This window comes from Zeugodacus cucurbitae, chromosome 6, assembly GCF_028554725.1.
Source record: "Zeugodacus cucurbitae isolate PBARC_wt_2022May chromosome 6, idZeuCucr1.2, whole genome shotgun sequence".
In the NCBI taxonomy this organism is placed as follows: domain Eukaryota; kingdom Metazoa; phylum Arthropoda; class Insecta; order Diptera; family Tephritidae; genus Zeugodacus; species Zeugodacus cucurbitae.
The window spans coordinates 49,228,135-49,249,196 of record NC_071671.1 but is presented as its reverse complement, the minus strand read 5'-3'; positions in this window follow the sequence as shown (position 1 = coordinate 49,249,196).

The following is a 21,062-nucleotide window of genomic DNA, read 5'->3' as shown; positions in this document are numbered from 1 at the left end:
CACAAGATCGAAACACAAAAAAGAACATGGGTATTCTACAGAATTAGACTCGTCAAGAAATCTAAACAATGCTCACTTTGATTTTTAATATTATATTTCATTTATATAAGGAGATGAGATGATCTAGAGAGCATTTATTTCAGTATGGTCAGCGAAAGCATAGAAAGAACTTCCGATCTTAAAATACTTGATCGGATTTTCATATTACCCAGCTACTTGGTCACCAAAGAAAAGTGCTAGTATTTGCTGGAATATGACGTCAAATTCCGTCAATGAAAAAACCGATTTGAGCACTAATTTTTATTTGGAGCGGTCGCCTTTTGTTAGTATCCCTCAGACTATGTCAAACCCCAAAATCTTGCCATGTTAAGTAACTTATTGTATCAAGTATCTTTTTTTCATTGAAACTTCAGAACCATAAATAAGATGATTTTTACTCATAAGTTATTTAATTTTAACTTACATGATCATTAATTAGGTTATCAAATATCCGCTTTTTTGCTCTTTGTTCAATGCTTTACAAAAAATTTTACAGTGATCGGATTTAGTTCAATCTGTTTCGTTCGATAATCTGGACAGCCACTTTTCACAAGCCTCTTTTGAGTTCAACTTTACACCACCAAGGGCGTTCGACATGAACAGGAAAAGGTGGTAATCACTTGGTGCTACGTGCGGTCTATATGGTGGATGCGATAAAACCTCCTATCCGAGCTCCCATAGCTGTGACGAGCCATCAACGAAGTGTGTTGTCCTGGTGGAACACTACACTCCTCCTGTTGTTCAATTCTGGACGCTTTTCGTCGATCGCCTGCTTCAAACGATCCAGTTGTTCGAAGTAGATGGTAGTATTAAGCAGCTGACCATATGGGAGTAGCTCATAGTGGATGATTCCCTTTCAATCCCACCAAACACACTGCAAAACCTTCCTGGCCGTCAATCCCGGCTTGGCCACTGTTTGTGACGATTCACCGGACTTCGACCACGACCGTTTTCGCTTGATATTGTCGTATGTGATCCATTTTTCGTCGCGAGTCAATATCCGCTTCAAAAATGGGTCGAGTTCGTTCCGTTTCAGCAGCATATCGCAGGCGTTGAGTCGGTCCAGAAATTTTTTTTTCACGCCAAATCATGCGGGACCTAAACATCAAGCTTTTTTGTGTATCCAGCCTTCTGCAGATGGTTTAAAATGGTTTGGTGACTAACTCGCATCTCCTGGGCGATGTCACGAGATGCCACATGCCGGTCTAACTCGATGTTTACCATGATTTGATCGGCATTCGTCGTCACAGGTCTTCCACCGGCTGGCTTATTGTTAACCATTCCTCCGCAGTTCGAAGTGATAGAGCACCAGTGGTCCGATTTCGCCCATCTTCGGGCGAAGTCCCATTGCACTCTCACCGTCCCAAGGAATATGTGCACCAAGTTTCGTCACTATTACTTAATTTTTACTCAAGTTATCCGTTGCACGGCGGCAGGACGGACGGACAGACAGACATTCAGATTTTGACTCGTCTTGTCATCCTGATCATTTTGATATATATACCTACATCTAACTCGTTTAGTTTTATTTTTTTTTTCAATATTTCTTTATTTATTGAATCTGCTTTGTTTAAAGCCTAACAATAAGTATTAAAATCTTAAATCTATTTACAACTAAGTAAGCTCAAGAATGTGTTCGAGCTTTTTGGCAGAACGTTGCTCTTTAGTAGGCAGGTAGATCTCTTCTTTTTAAACGAGTTTGATTGGAATGTACCAAGGCGTTTGCCAATGGGTTTGGATGTTCACGAAGTTTAGAAATATATTTCTTTCTGCTGTCCTCTATTTCCTTCTTTACCATAGGAATATCAAGATCTTTATGGATATTTTCATTACGCATGTACCATGGAGAACCCGTTATTGTTCTAAGCATTTTAGATTGGAATCTCTGAATTATATCAATGTTGGTTGCACAGGTCGTACCCCACAGTTGAATACCATACATCCACATCGGTTTTATGATTGCATTGTATAACAGGACTTTGTTGTCTAGGCTAAGTTTAGAATTTTTGTTTAGAAGCCAATTTAAATTTGCTGCTCTTAACTTCATGCAAGTTACTTTACTCGCTATATGTTTCCGCCACGTAAGCCTTCAATCCAGGTGAATCCCAAGATAAGTTACTTCATTCGCTTGGGGTAATACAATACAATGTTTATTTTAACTGTCCGACATGTTTCTGGTCTTAGAGAAAATGTAACATGCTTGCATTTTTGCTCATTAATTTTTATACGCCAGTTGGCTAGCCATTCTTCGACGCAAGTTAAGTGCTCCTCTAATACTCTTGATGCTCTAATGGGGCATTTGTTTCGGCTTACTATGGCTGTGTCATCCGCAAAAGTGGATGTCAATACGTTATTAGCTATTGGAATGTCTGCTGTATATATTATGTACAGAGTGGGGCCTAATACACTGCCCTGAGGTACACCAGCCCTTATTGCTCGTTCTTCTGATATAAAATCTGCTACTTTAACCGTAAATTTCCTATTTCTTAAATTAAACAACCATTATGTGACCAAAACTATAATACTCTCTTAGAAACGTTTGTGGCGAGAGTATAAAAATGTAAGCAAGTGTAAACAACTTTTAATTTGGTTCAAAAACTCTCTAAATGACGTACAAATTAGTAATGGTCTTATCGCAAAGTATCTCAGGAATTTGTTGCCACTTGAAAATATATTAAATAAATTCCTCAACACTATCACAGCAATAAATAAATCTGAATAAGCCTACATATGTGTATATGTACATATGTTGGAGCTATAAATAAATTTCTGCATTACAAATTTGACTTTTCCTAAACTTCGGTAATCACATTTCGATTCCATTGTATTTATTTATGGCTAATGGGCTCTTATGCGCTCGTTTATATGTAGCGTGGCAAATTAATGCGGTGTGAAAAATATTAGACATGTAATAATTCAAATTGAAGACTAAGGGAGTAATCAATTTTATATATTTCTGATATTTTTTTTATTTTTCTTTATTTCTTTTTGACATTTATTATCGCGGTTAGCTGCCTTTACGGCCAAACAGCGCTTAAATATGGTGTGTCGGTATGTAGAACTGGTTAACAAGCAAACAATAGGCAGTAGAAACAAGAGTAGTACGTTCACAAGTGATCTTACATTCATGGATGTGTGCGTTTGTGCGAAGCTGGTTGTTCATCAAGTTAGATAAAGGAGAGCGTGGGTGGTGCATATTGCTATGGTTGACATAAATATATTTGAGTGAATACATGGATGTATATGCATATATTTTGCTCACAGCTATGACTGACTCTAAGGCATTATTAACGTCTTGAGAATGTCGCAAATTTTATTTTGATTTGTTTTCTCTCCATTTGCACACAGAGTGTCGTGAAAAAGAAGACTTAACTAAACTAGACTTTTGTGCAACTTCGTCTTTTTACATACATACATACATACATACATATTTACAAACAATTCTTCCAAACTTATATCTTTTGCCAAAAGCCGCATTCGCCATGACACGATCACGACATTTCCAGTTACATAGCAGTTATTTATCATTATTTTTGTATTTGTTTGTGCAGGGATGCATGTGAGCTCACAAGTAAAACATTTCTGCCTGAGTTATCTTTCCGCTATTATTTAATGAAAATTCCTTACTTTTCGAAATTCCAAAATTATCAGAGTTTCAAAGCAAACTCAGAATCTTAAGCTCTCTCTTATCTCAAATCCGTCTTAAAAGTTAGGTTATTGCAATAAACAAAAATCTGACCTTAACCTGACCTAACATGCTTGTTGATATATAAGCAAACCTGATCTCGCGTGACCTCTCTAAAGTTAAAAACACCTGACGTCAAAATTTACAGAAATTTTACCCTACGTGACCTACCAAAAATAAATCTAAGCAACCCACATGAACCTATACAATGTACACCAACCTAATCTCAAGCGACCCTTCAAAATATTAATAAACCGGGCTTCAAGTGAGCCCCGTCATTGGGTGAAACCAAACTCTAGCCAAAGTTCACTAATCTCCGGCCAAAATATAAAAAAACATGACAACAGGACAAACCTTGACCAAAGGTCATAGACCACGTCTAAAATGTAATCAAACCCCCATCAAAGACAACAACAAGATCTTGATCATTGATCTTGTGCAAAATGTAAGCAAACCCCCGTCAAAAGTCATTGACCTCGGCCAAAACGTAAACAAACATGTGTCAAATGTCATTGACCTCGTTCAAAAATGTAAACAAACCTTTGTCAAAGGGTATTGACATTTTGAAGGGTCAAGGCCTAGTTTGTTTACATTTTGAGGATTCATATAACGTCAAGATTGTTAACATTTGATGGGTCTCGTGACTTCATGTTTTGTTTACATTTTTAGGAGTCAGGTTTGTCTATGTTTTGAAGGATGATGTGTGGTCCAGTTGGTCTTGGGTTATGTAAGTTCAGGTTTGGGTACATTTTAAAGGATAATTTCAAGGTAAATTTATTATGTGTATAAGGTCAATTAAAGCGAGTTTTTTTATATCGATCTTGGGCATTAGTGTCAATATTAACCCGACAAAATATTTGTAGAGGTCTGTTTACATCCCAAACTTATTCTCAACTGAAAATGTCACTTTTTGAGCCGAATTCTCGACATTTGCGGGAAATTTTGCTTTTCTTTTTTAATTCCAAGAAAATTGCGGCTGAGGCTCATCGAATGCTTTCGGATACGTACGGTGAGGATGTCCTAAGTGAAAAAGCCTTAAATTTACAAAAAAAAAACGGCGGAAGCAAAGTGGTAGACCTAATATTTAGAGAAATGATTTTAAGTTTACCTTATTGGAAAAACATTTGTAATAGTTATAGCGGCTTATACGTAGTATACAGTGTATGATCTCAAAATCGACAAAGCCTTGCTTTTGTTGGGAACAATGTGGATGGAGTTGTTTGACTGCAATAAGGCCAAGGCTGCATTATATTAAGAGCTTCTTACAATGTAAGGGACTGGCTAGCTTTCGAAGAGATTCAAGTTGTTGGATCGGAAAAGCATTATAACTGGACTCAAGTACGATGCTGAATTTGACTCTAGTGATACAACTGTAAAAATTACCATGTAATCATGGAATCTCCTAACCTAAAAATATGTACTGAGTACTTCTTATGACGACCAATGGCGCTTTGCTAACAAAGCAATTAAATACCTCCCACCGACAACATTATAATTATCGATAGAGTATACAAAATTATTTTAATTTTTTATGATTATCGTTATTATTATTATTATTTTTATTAACACTTTGTTTGCAAAAATATATATATGTGTGTGTGTGTGTTTGTGTTTGTGTGCATAGCCAAGTGTGCGCATGATGATCGCTTTATTGGTTTGGCATATAATTGATTAATTGCTTACAAATATGGCAGGCGATCGAATACCAACCAAGTTGGCTTATAACAAAACGTGGGAAATCGCGCAAATATTCGCGTGAAAAATCACACACATATATATACATACAAACACAAGCATACCAACTAATAGCATGGCAAAGCAGCGCTTTATTGCATGCACGCGCTTCAACTTCCCACACAAATTCATGAAATTATTGTTTGAGACACAAACACACACACATACATATATATATAATATACCATACACTCTAACCTGCCAGCCAGCAAACCGCTTTAAATGCTAAACATAACTACAATTTGATTACAATTATTAACTATGAGATTATTAATGCATGGTTTGTTGTTATTATTGTTGGGTTTTCTACAAGTTTTTGTTTTTGTTGTTGTTCTATGCAATTTTTGCCAACGATCTGCTGTGGCAGCTTTGAAGTTCTGCAGTCGACTTGACATTGGCATAAGCATTACATAGCATTCAAAATATCATTTTGACCCACTTTTAAATGAATTCTGAACAAAAAAAAAACAACAACAAAAAATATTAAAACAAGATTTGGAAATGATATACGTAAACGAATATTAGAATACTAATGATATCACATTGGACCAGATAGGCTGTGGTACCAAAGTAAGCAAGTTGCTGTCCGCCGCAAGTTTCTCAAGAGTCTCACAAATGAAATCGTAAAACTCTCACTAAAATATTTGTATAAATTTGAAGAGAGATTTAAAAATAAATTCTACAGCGATCATTAGCAAGTCATTATAAAAACCCCACAAGAAAAATTTAAACAGCTAACGGTCTTCACGCCTCCGCTACGAGAGTTTCATAAGCACAAATAATTGATGAAAAAAGGTTCAAACCATCTGCTAGAGTCAAGTCGACGCAAGCGACGCTTGTATTTTACAAACATATCTACATACAGATCTTATATAGTAGGGTTATAGCCTTTTACTTTGGAGGATGGGATCATGTGTAGAAGTTCACGCAAGTGAGGAAAGTTTTTGATTGATTATTCACTTGGGAGTGGCCAGAAACGATTCTTCTCCACATGGTTCAAGCAGCTCACGACTTCCGGTTTTAGACCAAGTATCCTCTGGGTAGCCAACAGACATCCGTTTGAAGGCGAGCTAAAGTGAGAGGCGTTGTGCGTAGGGCTTGGGACCCACCACATAAAAACGAAGTACCAATGAAAAATCTACGAAAGCCTCGGATGAGACACCCCCCTTTTGATGACGACCCCTGCAAACGTTTTAAGGATAATGATATAAGGGCATGCACCTGGAATGTCCGGACCCTTAATTGGGAAGGTGCCTCTGCCCAGCTGGTTGATGTCCTCATACGACTCAAGGCTGACATCACCGCCATCCAAGAAGTGCGATGGACGGGACAAGGACGGAAGAAGGTGGGTCCTTGTGACATCTACTACAGCGGCCATATAAAGGAGCGCAAATTTGGTGTTGGATTTGTGGTGGGAGAGAGACTCCGTCGCAGAGTCCTGGCATTCACCCCGGTGGATGAACGTCTTGCCACAATCCGCATCAAAGCGAGGTTCTTCAACATATCGCTGATTTGCGCCCACGCCCCAACGGAAGAGAAAGACGATGTGACCAAAGATGCTTTCTATGAGCGCCTAGAACGCACATATGAGCGCTGCCCACACCACGATGTAAAAGTCGTGCTTGGCGATTTTAACGCCAGGGTGGGTAAAGAAGGTGTCTTTGGCACAACAGTCGGAAAATTCAGCCTCCATGACGAAACATCGCCAAACGGTCTGAGGCTGATCGACTTCGCTGGGGCCCGAAATATGGTCGTCTGTAGTACCAGATTCCAGCATAAGAAAATACATCAAGCTACTTGGCTGTCTCCTGATCGAAACACGCGGAACCAAATCGATCACGTTGTGATAGATGGACGACATGTCTCCTGTGTCTTAGACGTGCGTACGCTCCGAGAACCAAATATAGACTCGGACCATTATCTGGTCGCAGCGAAGATATGCACCCGCCTCTGTGCAGCAAAGAATGCCCGTCAACAAACACAAGGAAGGTTCGACGTCGAGAAGCTGCAATCACAACCGACAGCCGAACGATTTTCTACTCGACTTGCACTCCTGCTCTCTGAGAGCACTCATCAGCACCTCGGTATAAGGGAACTGTGGAACGGCATCTCAAACTCACTGCGTACCGCAGCAGCCGAAACAATTGGTTTTCGGCAACGACAAAAAACAAGCTGGTACGATGAGGAGTGCCGTCTCGCAGCGGAGAGAAAACAGACTGCCTACCTCGCAACGTTGCAAACGACCACAACACGTGCGGGATGGGATAGATACCGAGAGCTGAAGAGGGAAGCGAGACGCATCTGCAGACAAAAAAAGAAAGAGGCCGAAATGCGTGAGTACGAAGAGCTTGAGAAGCTGGCAGACAGAGGGAATGCTCGAAAATTTTGTGAAAAAATGAAGCGACTTAACGAAGGTTTCAAGACCGGAGCATCCTCATGTAGAGACCAAGGTGGTAATCTGGTAACCGAGGTCCAGGGCATACTGGGATTATGGAGGGAACACTTCTCCGACCTGCTGAATGGCAGTGAGAGTACAACACCAGGAGATGGCGAACCCGATCCCCCAATCGATGACGATGGAACAGATGTTCCATTACCCGACCATGAAGAAATTCGAATAGCAATTACCCGCTTGAAGAACAACAAAGCGCGGGAGCCGATAGATTACCGGCAGAGCTATTCAAATACGGCGGCGAAGAACTGATAAGGTGATTGCATCAGCTTCTTTGCAAAATATGGTCGGAAGAAAGCATGCCTGACGATTGGAATCTCAGTGTGCACTGCCCAATCCATAAAAAGGGAGATCCCACAATCTGCGCCAATTACCGTGGGATCAGCCTCCTAAATATCGCATACAAGGTTCTATCGAGCGTACTGTGTGAAAGACTAAAGCCCACCGTCAACCAACTGATTGGACCTTATCAGTGTGGCTTTAGACCTGGAAAATCGACAACTGACCAGATATTCACCATGCGCCAAATCTTGGAGAAGACCCGTGAAAAGAGGATCGACACACACCACCTTTTTGTCGATTTTAAAGCAGCTTTCGACAGCACGAAAAGGAGCTGCCTTTATGCCGCGATGTCTGAATTTGGTATCCCCGCAAAGCTAATACGGCTGTGTAAGTTGACGTTGAGCAACACCAAAAGCTCCGTCATGATTGGGAAGGACCTCTCCGAGCCGTTCGATACCAAACGAGGTTTCAGACAAGGTGACTCACTATCGTGCGACTTCTTTAACCTGATGCTGGAGAAAATTATAAGAGCTGCAGAGCTAAACCGAGAAGGTACAATCTTCTACAAGAGTGTACAGCTCCTGGCGTACGCCGATGATATTGATATCATCGGAAGCAACAACTGCGCCGTTTGTTCTGCTTTTTCCCGCATGGATAAGGAGGCGAAGCGAATGGGTCTGGAGGTGAATGAGGACAAGACGAAATATCTCCTGTCATCAAGCAAACAGTCGGCGCATTCGCGTCTTGGCTCCCACGTCACTGTTTACAGTCATAACTTCGAGGTCGTAGATAATTTCGTATACCTGGGAACCAGCATCAACAACACGAACAATGTCAGCCTCGAAATCCAGCGCAGAATAACTCTTGCCAACAGGTGCTACTTTGGACTGAGTAAGCAAATGAACAGTAAAGACCTCTCTCGACGAACCAAAATTAAGCTCTACAAGTCGCTTATCATTCCCGCCCTGCTTTACGGTACAGAAGCTTGGACGATGTCAACATCAGATGAGACGACACTAGGAGTTTTCGAGAGGAAAATTTTGCGCAAGATTTATGGTCCTCAGAACATTGGCAACGGCGAATACCGCAGACGATGGAACGATGAGCTGTACGAGTTATACGACGACATTGACATAGTTCAGCGAATAAAAAGACAGCGGCTACGCTGGCTAGGTCATGCTGTCCGAATGGACGAAAACGCTCCAGCCCTGAAAGTGTTCGATGCAGTACCCGCCGGAGGAAGCCGAGGAAGGGGAAGGACTCCACTCCGTTGGAGGAACCAGGTGGAGAGCGACCTGGTTACACTTGGAATCTCCAACTGGCGCCGAACTGCGAAGGAGAGAGGTGGCGCACTATCGTCGATTCGGCTATAACCGGCTAAACGGTTGCAACGCCAATCACATACATATAGCCTTTTACACAGGAGCTAATTGATCAATTAGCCGGCCTCTGCTCGATTAAAACGCTTAGTAAGATCGGTTAACCATACAAAATAATATTTGTAATTATACATATGTATGTGCTTTGTCTGCGATTGGCTGTATTTTTTATTAAAAAAAAGCTACGGTAGACGTGGCTGCTGAAAAATATCAAGCAACAGGTGAAACTTACCAACTTCGTATGAAAAGTAAGAGCAAAAATGTGTAACAGCTAATTGGTTATCGAGTAGCCGGCAGTGTAAAAGGTAAAAAAGGGTTTCTCAATAAATATTTTGATTGATAAATTTATTTTGCTGTGTAAAAACGCTATTGGGGTTTATGGTGGTCATGTCCTTTGTGAATCCAAAAAAAAAAAACATTAAAGAAGAAGAAACGTGTATCTATAGACGCAAACGTCTAGAGCCAATCACAGTTCATCCAAATATTTTGCCTAACAATATAGCTATCAAACAAACAATAATCAGTCTGAACCCCTATAACTAGCGAGACACATACCTTACTGAGGTGAAGAAGCTCACTAGACGGCTTAGGATACATCATGGTTCAAAAAATTATGGGGCTGTCGGACCACTGTTGTATTGTTGGTTGCCCACTGAACTAATGTGAGGTCCTGCTGAATATAACACCTTAAAGTTCTCAGAAATTCCGCTAAATAGGTCTCCATACTATTCAGTTAGAAAATAGATAAGCGCTTGACTCTCGTTAACGCATATTTTGATCAAAAGCTATGCAATTTAAGAACATATGATTATCGTGGAGCAAGGATTAAGCAAAAGATTGCAACAGATGCAGAACAGACTTTGAAGTGATTATTCTTCAATTTAAGTTTAAACAGAAAATGAAATATTCTTAACCAACATGCTACTCGATAGGAGGCGTTTTATGTTCTATTTACCAGTTATTATTTATAGTAAGGAGATAGTAGACTTTCAGGCGATGGCGATTATTTTTAAATGATACTTTGTTTGGCAACAGTGGATTTTGACATGAATGACAGAAATATGACATCATTGTAAAGGTTTTTTTTTTCAATAAGAGTACTACAAAAGTTTGGGCTATCAATGAAATTCTTTATTCCTGTGAAAGTACAGTCGATGCCATTATGTATGGAACTCGATTTCTTTTGGCATGGCCACCACGGGCACGCTTGCTGAACCCAATTTTCGACGCTTTTGAAGCATAAATCGACCGATACTGCAGCAATTTCACGTTCGACATTCGTACGTTCATCAATCGTCACTGACTTGTTGCCATAGACTTGACGTAGCCCTCACAGTCTATCTCAGTAACGTGCCGGTCTCAGAAGAACTAAGGCCCATTTATGCCGCCTCCCCAACAATCGCACTAAACCGAAATTTGTTCGGTATGCAATGGTGGTGACTCAAGGAGTACGTGTGGATTGCTGACTGACCAATAACTCATATTTCAAATTTCCAAATTTCGGTAGTAAATTTTATTAATTTCGACTCGTTGTTGCATCGTATATCTTTCCATGATGAAATGGCAAATCTTACTGAAGGGAAATGTCAAAAGAGCGGGAAAAAATATGACGTTGTTTGCTGTTGTAGCGAAGCTCGCCGGGTTCGATGCGATATTCAATAAATATGTAAAAAAAAAAATAAATATGTAGACACACGTGTCGATTACTTTTTGAGTTATCAAATAACTAAGGAAGAACAATAAAAATTTATTATAAAATTCAATGTGTGCAATTTGCATATTTTCCCCCCATTAAAAATGTTCGTTTAATGTCATAGACATCAGAAAATATAATTTGTTATTGTTATTGCTATAATTTGTATACTCTATAGAGCATAAATGGAATTTCGATTGGATTCTTTATAGCTAGGGGGCTAAAATTCTTAAATATTTATAGTTAAAGGATTGAAAAGGATCTTGAGGGAATCATAGCAGACCACAGTAGAACATTTTGAGTAGAGATGGAATCAAAGATTTTTGATTTTTTCTCGCAACAAAGAGAGTATTATAGTTTTGTTCATATAACGGTTGTTTGTAAGTCATAAAACTAAACTTAGATATAGGTTTATATATATCAAAATTATTAGGCTGTCGAGACGTGTTAAAATCCGTATGTCTGCCTGTCCGTCCGTCCGTCCGTGCAACAGATAACTTGAGTGAAAATGAATATATCTCGACGAACATGTTCCTTGCTAAACCATAAAAAAGTTATAAAAGTTAAATTTGATACAAGGGATCGCACTAGGAAGGGGCATATTTGGACGCAATTTTTTTGGGGGTGGGCAAAGCCCCGCGTCCTAATAGTTTTTTGTATATATCTCGCAAGCCAATAAAGCTATACAAACCAAACTTTCTACAGTCGTTTCCCTTACGTACCCCATCACACACCATGAAAATAATTGAAATCGGATAATAACCACGCCCACATCCCACATAAAGGTTAGGTTGTTACTAAAAGTGGATTAACTCACTAATGAAAAACATTATAAACACCAAATTTTTTTACAGAATAAATGGCAGAAGGAAGCTGCACTCCCCGGAAAATGGGCGTGGCGTTGCCCACTTCTGAAGCAAAAACCATATCTCAGGAACTACTCGACCGATTTCAATGAAATTCGCTACATAATACTTTCTAAACACCCTGTTGACACGAATGGAAAATGGGCTAAATCGGTTCACAACCATTACTACTTTCCATGTACATAACCCAATTTTGAATTCCATCCGGAATAAAGCTTTGCATAAACACTGCATTTGAGCAGTGGCTTCACTTGTGGAAAAATTATCAATTTTTCAAGGCCCCGGATATCGAATGAAGAAGAACTGAGTGCCTTAGTGCCAATTTGTAATAAATTGCAAGATTTTAAAATGTTCGGTTGCACCTTAGGCTTTCCTTACTTGTTTTCCTAATACTACCGTTTTCTAAATATTATCTGTTACACCCTAATTTCAAATCTCTCAAATAGCGATTATTAATATTGCTAAATAACTGTTTACATACATACATAATTACGTGTGAATAGCAACGTGGGTCCGAAAAGTGCGAAAATTTTCCACTATAGCTCAATCTACGAGACGGCACCTGTTCGCAAAGGTTTTGAAGGAAAAAAGAAACGAAGAAAGCTCAACAAGTTACGTATTGTGTTCATATGCAAATACAGCACTGTGTAAATAACTAAGAACACATGTGTTTGTCTACCTCCAAGTGCCTCGCTCTACGTAATTTGCAATGTACACACGACCAAATGTGGATTTAAATGAATTGAAGCAATGAATAAATGATCAAATAAATAAATAAAGATGTTTGTATGTATGTAGACGCATATTTGCGCGAATTCGCCAGCGCAACAACAAAGATGCGAAGAATTGCTGATAAAAATGGATAAAATACGTTGTCTCTATGTCTACCGACATGAATTATATCGCACACGTTGTTGTTGCTTGTTAAGGATTGTCGCGATTTTTAAGGAGCACATCGCATTATGCATATAAATGAATTGCAAATTAAATATGAAATCAATGAATGGGAATATTATTTGGATATCCATATGTATAATAAAGTACAAAAAAACACATTAACAGAAAATTAATTGCAAAAAGTAACAATTTATAAAAAATAAAATTAAACAATTTTGGTGGAACGAAGTTCGATTCGTTTGTTACCAATACAAATACAGTGATCCCCGCTTAAGTGCTGTTCGCACTAAAATGGGCGTGGCATCTCCCACTTATGGGTCAAAAACCATATCTAAGGAACTACTCGACAGATTTCAATAAAATTCGGTATATAATATTTTCTTGACACCCCGCTGATACGTGTGGAAAATGGATGAAATCGGTTCACAACCACTACTACTTTCCTTATAACTCAATTTTGAAATCCATCTGATTCCTTCACTTTATAAGATAAACATACATAAGGAACCAATGAAGATAACGAAACAAAAGTTTACATAAATTCTGTGGCATCACTTGTAAAAAAATTGTTGAAATCGGACCATGACTTTTTAAGGCTCCGGATAACGAATTTGAAGAACTCAGTGCCTTATGGTAATTTATCACCGAAAATATCGGTAAATCTCTCAGATATCTTAATTTAATTCAGAGGAAATCTTGTTCTTCTAATAGTGTGTCTCTGTATCAGAAATGGTTAAAATCAGGTCATAACTTCCCCTAGCTTGAAATTTCTTAGCCAAATTAAATGAGCATATAATCTTAGATATAATGTATGTTGGTGATGAAAATGAGTTTAATCGTCTCAGGAATTACCTCAGCACTCATATACCATATATGATGATTTTCGATTTTCTGTTGGACTTTATACCGAATATATGGGTCAAATTGTGTGTTATCTTGATAAAAATATAGCAATAAATTGCGAGAGTATAAAATGTTCGGTTGCACCTGAACTTAGCCTTTCCTTACTTGTTTTTAACAATTTTTCTTGAAATGAGTGGTTTAATTTATGGGTCCTGATAATTCATTTGAAAGTGAGCGAAATTCCAAGTGCTGCTCACTTTCCACTTGGTCTTTTCAACGTAGTGGAGGCCTTCCTCTTCCTCTGCTTCCACCGGCGGATGCTGCATCGAACACTTTCAAAGCTGGAGTGTTTTCGTCCATTCGAACAACATGACCTAGCCAGCGTAGCCGCTGTTTTTTTATTCGCTCAACTATGCCAATGTCGTCATTTAAATCGTACAGCTCATCGTTCCATCAATTGCGTTATTCGCCGTTGCCAATGTTCCGAGGACCATAAATCTTGCGCAAAACCTTTCTCTCGAAAACTCCTGGGGATGGGCTCATATGTAGAAATTCACGCCAGTGGGGAGAGTTTCTGACTGCCATTCACTTGGTAATGGCCAGGAATGTTTCTTTTGCATACGACTCAAGCAGTTTACGACTTTCGGTCTTAGATCAAGTATCCTCTGGGTAGCCAACAGACATCCGTTGGGAGACGAGCTAAAGTGAGAAGGCGAAGTCCGCTTCTGCGCTTGTGCGTAGGGTTTGGAACCCACCACAAAATGAAAAACCGTCCTACTATAAATATACATATGTACTATCTTTAACACCACATTGTAATAGTGTTCTTAAGGGAAATGCAACAGTGTACGGAGCTTTGAACATAACGTTTAAATTTTCCTGTCGAGTTTGCTTGGAATTTTTCTAGTATTTGTTGAATTTTATATAGTAAATAAATATACGATGGAATAGTTATTTCATTACCCGACCATGATTCGAATAGCAATTACCCGCTTGAAGAACAACAAAGCGGCGGGGGCCGATTGACTACCGGCCGAGCTATTCAAATACGGCGGCGAAGAGCTGATAAGGTGCATGCATCAGCTTCTTTGCAAAATATGGTCAGAAGAAAGCATGCCTGACGATTGGAATCTCAGTGTACTCTGCCCAATACACAAAAAGGGAGACCCCACAATCTGCGCCAATTACCATGGGATAAGCCTCCTAAATATCGCATACAAGGTTCTATCGAGCGTACTGTGTGAAAGACTAAAGCCCACCGTCAAAGAACTGATTGGACCTCATCAGTGTGGCTTTAGACCTGGAAAATCGACAATGGACCAGATATTCACCATGCGCCAAATCTTGCAAAAGACCTGAGAGAGAAGAATCGATACTCACCATCTTTTCATCGATTTTAAAGCTGCCTTCGATAGCACAAAAAGGAGCTGCCTTTATGCCGCGATGTCTGAATTTGGTATCCCTGCAAAACTAATTCGGCTATGTAAACTGACGTTGAGCAACACCAAAAGCTCCGTCGGATCGGGAAGGACCTCTCCGAGCCGTTCGATACCAGACGAGGTTTCAGACAAGGTGATTCACTATCGTGCGACTTCTTTAACTATGTTGGAAAAAATAATACGAACTGCAGAGCTAAATAGAGAAGGTACAATCTTCTACAAGAGTGTACAGCTCCTGGCGTATGCCGATGATATTGATATCATCGGAAGCAACAACCGCGCCGTTTGTTCTGCGTTTTCCAGACTAGATAAAGAAGCGAAGCGTATGGGTCTGGTGGTGAATGAGGACAAGACGAAATATCTCCTGTCATCAAACAAACAGTCAGCGCACTCGCGTCTTGGCTCCCACGTCACTGTTGACAGTCATAACTTTGAAGTTGTAGATAATTTCGTTTATCTGGGAACCAGCATTAACAACACCAACAATGTCAGCCTTGAAATCCAACGCAGAATCACTCTTGCCAACAGGTGCTACTTTGGACTGAGTAGGCAATTGAAAAGTAAAGTCCTCTCTCGACGAACCAAAATCAAACTCTATAAGTTGCTCATTATTCCCGTCCTGATGTATGGCGCCGAAGCGTGGACGATGACAACATCCGAAGAGACGACTCTTGGGGTTTTCGAGAGAAAGGTTTTATGGTCCTCTGAACATTGGCAAATGCGAATAACGCAATTGATGGAACGATGAGCTGTACGATTTATACGACGACATTGACATAGTTCAGCGAATAAAAAACAAGCGGCTACGCTGGCTAGGTCATGTTGTACGGATGGAAGAAAACACTCCAGCTCTGAAAGTATTCGATGCAGTACCCGCTGGAGGAAGCCGCGGAAGAGGACGACCTCCACTCCGGTGGAAAGACCAAGTGCAAAGTGACCTGGCTTCACTTGGTGTTTCCAGTTGACGCCAAAAAGCAAAAAAAAGGAACGAGTGACGCGCTCTCGTGGATTCGGCTATAATCGCTTAAGCGGTTTCTACGCCAAATAAATCTTTTATATACAGTTATATCTCTCTTCTACTGATCTTTCTCTCTGCGTTTGTTGTTACTTGTGTATTCAAATGTAGAACCTGTCGCTAATCGTTTAATAAATACGAAGAAGAAGAAGAAAAAACAGCTATCATTATCACCTTGCGTTCGCTCATTCGATTTCAATTATAATTCGTGTTTACATATAGCTATATATGTATATATCTATCGCTTCTGGGTTATGTTTATCTCCAAGCAACAAATATCGACTTAACGCCTTATATCTATAATACATTTGTATATACTATAAGTACGTATTATACGTATGTAACGTCACAGTGCCGCAGTGTCTGCGATAACACCTTCACCGTTACATGCTGTGATATTTGTCTTAATTTGCATTTATCTCTTATTTGTTGTTAAAATTGTTGTTATTTTTAGTTCAATAGTGTTTGTCTAAGTTTTATTTTTAGCTCGCCGACTATAAAAGTAAACAAGCCGGTGCAATAACAACAATATGCGATCTCCGATCGTTTGTAAAAGTAGCTTAAACGCTTTTTTTTGGTGAAATCCGTGAAGGTCTCTTTGTGGATATGCATTTCTTTGCGTTTCTTTCATTGTGATTGGATTCAATTAAAAGAGAGAAACGCAAGAATTATAGTAAAATAAATTGAACAGTATATCATTCCCAGGACAGTTGGTTCTACGTAAACAGAACGGACAAGGGTTTTATCCTGTCAAAGATTGACGAATCGGCAGTAATTCCCACAAATTAATATTTGGGAAAAGTTTTATAGCATACAGAGCTACAGATATATCCGAACCATACCTAGACAAATTAAACAATAGCAAAACTAATTGGAAATATCAACAAATTTCTAGATCTAACCATCTACAGGAATGCGCCAATAGAACTAAAACTTCGACTTGGAAGCCGATCCTTGAAGTTTGTCTCTGAGATTTTCAAAAGAACCATCAATATCTTTGTTAATTGGCGGATACAAAGAAATGGCTCGAACAAATTTCAGGCCACTTGACAACAATGTTTCGAGAGTCCTTAGTGCAGAAATATAAAATATCATTTTGAAGATTTCATTAACGGGAATTTATCGTCAACCATGAAAATCATGAAAATTTGGAGACCAATTGAAGACAGAATTTCGCTAATCTGAAGAAGAGAAGAAGAAATCAGAATGGTTCGAAAGAACACTTCACTAAAGCATTGTACTAACCTATCAACTATTTTAACAACCGAAAGACCTCAGGAAGGCGCCAGGATGACATAAGGATTAAATATGTATATACGTCATTTATAAGATCGATACGAGTGACGGTCGAGTCTGCGGATTTAAGATAAATTGAATGGATCGGTCGGTGATTCAACTCTTATTTTGGAGACAGACTTCTGTGACTTCTTGTTTCCAAACTTGAAAAAGTCACTTCCTGCACAAGAATTTTAGTCAAATGAGGACGTTATCTCTGTCACGGAATTTACTTTTCAGAAGGGTTCACTGAGTTGGATCAAGTGTGTGGAAGGTAAAGTGTGGGGAACCGTACTTATTGGACTTCGAAAGAAGTCCGCACAGTCTGACGGTAAACAAGAATTCATTGCATAATGCACTCAATAAGCTATGGAATTTCTGTCGTAACGCGTGCTCCAACTCCTTACTAAGAAAAATCTAACGAGAAATCTATAAAGTCAAAATTAAGGACGTTGGGCTTTACAGAATTTATGATAATACCCACCACTACGGTAATATTTGTCGGTAGAAAGAATTCAGTTCTTTAGATCGACGTTTCTAAGAACTCGATGGATCTTCTGTACCGCTGAGTATCGGATCCATAGCAATCAGATAAAGTATCCAAGGCACCACACCTTGTATTACATTTGATGGAGCTAATACAAATTGTACTCGTAGGCAAACTAAAACCCCCGCGGATTTAAGCTTTCTCAAGCTGAACTATGTTTCCCCGAAACTCTTTTGACAGCTCGTCATAAATTGAGCCAACGGCGTTGCGACGCCAAGGAAAGGATTTCGCACAACAATTACTGATGCTCGGCCATTTATTAAGCCATTCTGGGAACTTAACGGATTGCACTGACATCAAATTGCTGAGCACACAAACACACACACTCAAAGGCACATAGAGGCACACAGAGGCACATGAAAACAAAGCAGCACTTAGCACTCTCATAGAAATGTGGCGGATTGGTTGCATGAAATTATCAGAGTGTCGATTGTCGAGTGTCGATTGTACTCGTAAAATTTATTGTAGTCCATCTTCGGCGTGTGGACTGTCGCCAGACAAGGTGACCATATCGATTTCATTAATTGCATTCACCAGAAGCGAATAAAGGCGAGCGCGCACACGCGCTGGAAAAATGGCTACAAATACAAATATACATGAAACAACAACAAAAATAGCTTGGAAACAGTTATTAAAGATATGTGTACATAAGTATCTAAGAATATATATTACATATGTATATATGTATGTACATACAGTTGTGATGAAAACAAAAGCATTTTCAGATTTAATTAAGCGTGTTATTGTAGCACATACATACGTACACACATATACTTAACATATTATGTCAATTTCTCATCTTGTAAATCATTTGCTCTCCCATAGCAACTCCATAATTCGTCATCCAATGGTCAATCAGTACAGAAAACAACAAAAATTATAAAAAGAAGAAGAACAACAACAACAAGCATATGACAACAAAAAAAATACATACCGACAGTATGTCTTCTCGCAGCACATCAATAAATTCAAATTGTCTGTGTGGCAATTACTCAGCGGCCACTGATTAAATTATTGCGAAATGTCAGTCATAGTCGGACATCATAAAGATTTATCTACAATAAGCCCAGCCTAATGGGGTGTACGGCGAATTAACTCAATTAGAACGAAAAACTGAGAAAAGGAGCAAAAAATCAAATGGAAATCATTTTCAGGGACACATGAGCTAGAAGATTGCCAAAACGTATTTGAAGTTGAAATAAGAAACGTCTTAAAAGAGTGGGAAGAGGTCTTTCGTACAGTTCTGATAGTCGTATGTCCACGGAATATGAATGGACCCCGATTTTTAAGCGGGTAAAGGCCGAAATCTCGACAGCCTTCTTTGGAACTATTAAGGGATTTTTTTACCGTTACAACGACCAACAGCAACAAGATGGAAGACGGATTGCAAACTCAATATTTATTCATTACAACCCGATATTCCGAGATATATATGGCGATCAAAATAGTCGTCGGACCCGAATTTCATCTTTCAGCTCAAAGAGACAAACCCTAGGCATGTCTTTCATTTACAAGAAATATTGTTTTCCATCTGCAGGTTCGAATTTAAGTGGTCACGGAGCTGTGGAACCGAATTTCAATATTCTAGCTCATCTTTATGGCTATCCTAAGCAAGACCTTGTATTTCATCTTTGAATTGGAGAGATCGCTATCATCCGGATCTGTAGGCCTGAATTGTATCTTTCTATCTCAAAAGACAAATCCTAGGCATGCCTTTCATTTACAAGAAATATTGTTTTTCATTTGCAAATTTCGAATTTAAGGTCACTATCATCCGGATCTGTGGACGCGAATTTCATCAATCTAGCTAATCTTTATAATAAATTCTAAGCAAGGCTATCACTTACAAGATACCATGCCCTCCATCTTCATCTTCGAATCGAATGGCTCGAATCTTTCAAGTAGTGTTTCCCCCTGAAGTCTTAGATTCTGAGTATTTTAGTTATATATGAACCAAGTAAATACAAAAGAGTCAGAACTCAACGCGAATGTTGAACTTGCTGCTACTTGTTACCAAGCTAACGATCTCTGTGGCATGAGAGGTTGATTCCCTATAATTTTTATATATAAACCTAAAAAAGCCACAAAATTTATTGGAGACACTGCTTTTCAACACCACATATCCATATCAGCGGAAATATACGAAAGTAGCAATAATACTGCAAACCACAAGCGTCAATACTTCAAAGGAAGGCCAACTGCGGCGACTGCTTGCGGGAGACAACGTGTCTGGAGAACCGCGAGTCCGCTAAACCAAACGAATTTCACTTTCATTTCTCACATTGCTTACACACCTTTTATGTAGCGAATAGTAAAAACACAACAGTGGATGAAAAACGAAATAAATTAAATTAAAACAACTACAACAAAAGCAAGAAAAGGTGCATCGTTGCAGCAGCTCCACGAGATGGCATGCTGCAGGAAACAGCTTCAGCTTCCGCTGGTGATGAAGGTAAAACAACAAACAATATATGTACATACATACATACAACAACTCAAGTGCACAACAACATACACACACAAACATAGCAACAGACGCCGAAATGTTTTATGTGCAACTTGAGAACCAAATACATACACATATAAATGTAAATAAGCCATAAGTTATATAATTACATAGGCAATACAATTCTTTGCGAGCTGAAGTGCCGAAAACAATTTTCAATTTTGAGGTTATGTATTGAACTGCGAATGACACTTGAATTAGTGTTTGTTTTTATTGTTGTTCACGCAATTAATAATGACTTATCTTTTAACTGTGCAATAAAATTAAATGCTTTATGAGCAAGTGGCAGAAAAATACAAACAAATATAGAAGCATACACACACACACAGGCGTATAAATGCACTTGTTTGTATGTATGTATAGATTTGTAAGTCGTAAAGTCCAATGATTGGCACTTGTTGCAGCAATGC